The following is a 4,903-nucleotide window of genomic DNA, read 5'->3' as shown; positions in this document are numbered from 1 at the left end:
TGGAAATGTTCAACAAGCAGGTACTTTCCAGAATGTGTTAACAGATAAAACCACCTGGCAGTCTTTGTAGTGGTATTGTAAGTTAGTAGATACTGCCCCTCTCAGAATAATATGGAGAAATGCCATTCTGTGAAATAGACAGTTCACAAGAGAGAGGGAAATAATTAAATTTGAAGGAGTTTACCTATCACAATAAAATATATAGGAGGTTCAGAGGTTTCTGTCTTCTATGGTAACCAGTCAGAACATTTTACTCTTGTGAATGGTTTTCTGATTCAGATCAAGGAAAAACTACTGGGCAATGTTCCTGCATAACGTAATCATCAGAAAAATCAACATGGTGACTTTTTTCAACATGCAGAATCCTTATATCACAATCTTTCCTCGTTTCTGTTTTGTTTCCTCTCTTTGGTTGGGTTTGCCTTCTTTTCTCTTTGATCTTATTCAGTTGTGTATTAAAAGGAATAAGTTTCTTTCTTTCTTTCTTTCTTTCCTTCCTTCCTTTAATTAATAGATATTTCTGTTTGGAAACTTCTTTGGTTAGTAGAATTGTTTCTCATTCCTCCAGCCTCTTTTTCCATTTGTTAAAGTCAAAATGAATCCAAGATGGAGACCCAGAAAATAACAAATATGGAAGAGAGAATTTAAGGATTTTTTTTTTCTAATAAGTATAGAAAGACTTCTCATAAATAACATGCATAACAAAAAATTTTTCCAACTGGGAGATGAAAGATCTGAGTTAAAAATAAGTAGAACTCATCTTATTAGTGTGTCTCTTCTAGCCATTAACTTATGAACCTGAAAGTCCATATATGTTAATTGGACTTAGATCCCCTATGGCTTCATAATATAACAAACAAGACTGACAGAAGGAACATACCTATGTAACTACATAGCCACATCTATGAATTTGCAGTAAAACTGGTTAATAAGAAAATTATAAAACAACATAACTATTTGGAAGTGTTTAAACATTGTTTTAGGGGCACCTGGGTGGCTCAGTTGGTTAAAGCCTCTGCCTTTGGCTCAGGTCATGATCTCAGGGTCCTGGAATTGAGCCCCTCATTGGACTCTCTGCACAGTGGGGAGCCTGCTTCCTCTTCTCTCTCTCTCTCTCTCTGCCTGCCTTTCTGCCTACTTGTGATCTGTCTGTCAAATAAATAAATAAATAATCTTAAAAAAAAAACTCACGTTGTTTTACATATATGGAATAATGAGGAGATAAATATGAAATTATATATGCCTTGGAAAGAACAGATCACTTGAAAATTACCTGTGAACATATTTTAAATTTCTCTGAAATTTTAATAGTTGCAAATGTATAGCTTTGAGACATACTACTAGTGTTTCCACATCTACCTCTACATGCACAAAAAAATACATATGACATTGAATAAATGAATAAAACATCCAACTCAAAAAGTTAGGAAAAGCTGAAATAAAATTAAGAAAGTAGTTTGAAGAGTATAAATATAATTGTGAGCATAGTTAAAATTTTTGAAGATTTAGTGGGGTAGAGGGAAATTCTACAAAACTAATCAGGTAAAAGATAAAGTAGTTTAAAAACAACAAATGAGATATGACTACATATATACAAAAAGAAGATGTATGAGATGAGAGTTGGTTGCACAAATTGAAATATATCAATGAAATGGAAAAGCTTATGAGTTAACATCTAATTAATCCAAGAAAGAGAAACTATATACATGCAAATAAATATGTAACAAAAAGTAAATGTTATTAAAGAAATGCCTCCACAAAAGCCATTGCATGCCAATGAATTTAAAGTCTTTTTTTTTTTTTTTTAATTCCCAATAACAGATAATCCCTCTTCTAGGGAAATATTCTAAGGAAAGGAGACATATCTGAGAAATGCAGATGAATATTCAAAAGACATCCATTGAGGTATTATTTATTATAGATAATTTGGAAATCTCAGCATATATTATATATATATTACATACATATATTGTAAATCTAATTCAAACAAAAGCTATAGATCAACGTTAATTCTTTCTTTCATACTTAACATGCAATCTGTCAGAAAGTCACATTGGCTCTACCTTCAAAATAAATCCCTAATAATCAAACCATTTATACCTTATCACTTAAACCACTACCATTCTGCACTGAGCCACCATCTTCTCTTGCCTGAATTCTGAAGCAGCCTCTGCCTGTTTTCCCGGATTGCATTTTTGACCCTCTGTCCCAGAAGGTGCTTTCCACAGGGCAACTAGAGAAATCCTGTCAAAATATGTATCTAAGCATTTCATTTTTATGATCAAAATAATTCAATTACTTCCCTATAAACTAAAATAAAATTCAAGAACCACCATGGGTTATAAGATCTTAGTGTCTCCTGGTTTTTTATTTAATCACTATCAGACCTCCTTACCCATTGGGTTTCTCCAGCACTCTTAACTCCTTGATGCTTCCTGAGCCAGCCAAACAAGTGCCTCAGGACTTTACTTTTCATTTGCTTTCCCATCTGCCTGGAACTCCTTAACCTCAAATGCCAAGTGATTTTACTTCTCACTTCATTCAACTCTCTCCTCAAACTTTATCACCCCAACAAAAAAATCATCCCTGGCAAACCTGTTGAAAATACAAAAAAACAAAAACAAAAACAAACAAAAAAAAAAACCCCATCATTTTCTATCACTTTATCTGACTTTACCTCTTCATAATGCTTACATTAAACTATACATTTATTAACTAATTATCTCTCCCCTCCCACTAGAAAATAAATTCTATTAGAGAAGACATTTGTTTGTTTGTTTGCTTCGCCCTTGTATCCACTGTTTAGAAGAATCCTTAGGAATATAAGAAGAGCTCAATAAATACTTCTGAAGGAAGGAATGGATAAAATTAATAACATCCAGGAAATGTAAATGTGAAATGTGAAGATTGTGGTTTTACCCATATGATTGCATTGTATTTATTTATAAAATAGAGGCTAAGACAATGAATACTTGCTTTCCCTGATGTGATTCTGTTCTGCTTGTTCTGCTTGGCTCTTCTCTGGAATAGTAGTAGTTTATCTCTATTTGCCTTCTTTAACTTCCTATGGGAGCACCAGCGCCCCATGAGAGATCTAATGGACATGGACATGAGCCCTCTGAGGCCCCAGATCTAACTTTTCAGTTGTGAACTAAAGGCTGACAAAGATTACCATTTTAAAGTGGATAATGATGAAAACGAACACCAGTTATCTTAAAGAACAGTCATTTTAGGGGTTGGGGCAAAGGATGAATTACACATTGTTAAAGCAAAGGCAATGAAGTACAAAGGTAGTCCGATGCAAGTCACACTGGAAAATTTGAAAATGTCTGTATAGCCAAGATTTCCCTTGTGAGTTTGGAAATAACACCACCTGTGGTCTTATGATTGACATGTTGTTCAGGGTCGTGCATAGTGGTGGAAAGCACTTAGTAGCTGTGGGGCAAGATGCTGAGTCAGAAGATGAAGAGGAAGAGGATGTGAAATTCCTTAGCCATCTGTAAAGTGCTCTAACTTTGGAACTTTTAGAACATTTCCAGAGAAAAGCAAAACTTGGTGCTGTGGAAATGATGATAAAGATAGAAGAAGAAGAAGAAGAAGAAGAAGAAGAAGAGGAGGAGGAGGGGGGGGGGGAGGAGAAGAAGATGGAAGGGGGACGAGGGGGAGGGGTTGAGGAGGGAGGAGGGGGAGAAGATGATGATGAACATAATGATGAGGAAGAAGCTGAAGAAAAAGCTCCAGTAAAAAACCTATATGAGATTCCCCACCAAAATTGCAAACCAGAATGAAACAGACTCAAAACTATTCACATGAAGATCAAAAGGTATAGGATCAATAGAACAGGAAAAACTTTTCTTAAGACACCCAAAGGACCTAGTTCTGTAGAGGACATTAAAACAAAAATGCAAGTAAGTATAGAAAAAGGTGGTTTTATTTCCAGAGTGGAAGCCAAGTTCATCAATTATGTGAAGAACTGCTTCCAGATGACTGACCAGGAGTTTATTCAAGATCTCCAGCATTGGAGAAACCTCTTTAAGAAATAGTTTAAACGTTTGTTAAAATTTTCCATCATTTCATTTCTGTAACATTAATATCTGGATATTCTTTTTATAACACAGAGTGAGAATTTTCCCTACCACGTCTATTAAATGTTTTCTAGGTTCCAATGCCAAGAATGTGTTGTCCAAAATGCCTTTCTACTTTTTAAAGATGGAACTCCACTGTTTGCTTGGGGTTTAGTATGTATGGAATGCGATGATAGGACATAGTAGCAGTGATAATCAGACAATGGAAATGGTGGGGAGAAAAAAATAAACATGTGAAATAAACTAAATAAACTCAGTATTTTAATAAAGTTACAGAAAGGAGTATGGAGTGCTTAATATTTGAATTTAAGTATAAAATTCAATCTACAAATTTGCACACAGAATATTGTGTCAGTGGTGTGCAAATTACACATGCACAGAAAAAGTAGAAGGAAATAAACTAAAGATCTCCATTAAAACTTTCTTAGAATGGTAAAACATAAAAGTATTTGTTTTTTATCATTTACATTTTCTTTCATCTTTAAATTTTCATTGTACTTTTTTAAATTAGATAAAGATGTTTTAATAATCGAGCACCTACTGTGTGCCAGCCACTGGCTGGGACTTGTAGACATGAAGCTAAATAGGTGTTCTAATTTTAACTGGGATAGTATGTGAATCAACTAGTAATTGTAAATTTCAGTCAAATATGACAAATATCATATGAGCAATATGTGTGAGCCATAATGTTAAAGCCTATGTTTCTCACTTGTAAAATAAAAATAATAATACCTCTGCTTCATAGTCTTGTGGTAATATTACATGATCTAATGTGAATAAAATATTTATCACAACAGCTCACTAATAGTAAACTCAAT

General features: G+C 34.0%; 1 pseudogene; it reads left to right on the top strand.

Moving 5' to 3' along the window:
- Nucleotides 1–3,085: 3,085 nt before the first annotated feature.
- On the top strand, nucleotides 3,086–4,085 carry LOC116572208 (annotated as a pseudogene).
- The last annotated feature ends 818 nt before the right edge of the window (nucleotides 4,086–4,903 follow it).

This window comes from Mustela erminea, chromosome 13, assembly GCF_009829155.1.
Source record: "Mustela erminea isolate mMusErm1 chromosome 13, mMusErm1.Pri, whole genome shotgun sequence".
NCBI classification, from domain to species: domain Eukaryota; kingdom Metazoa; phylum Chordata; class Mammalia; order Carnivora; family Mustelidae; genus Mustela; species Mustela erminea.
The sequence above is the reverse complement of the archived record's forward strand: the minus strand, read 5'-3'. Positions and strand labels throughout refer to the sequence as shown.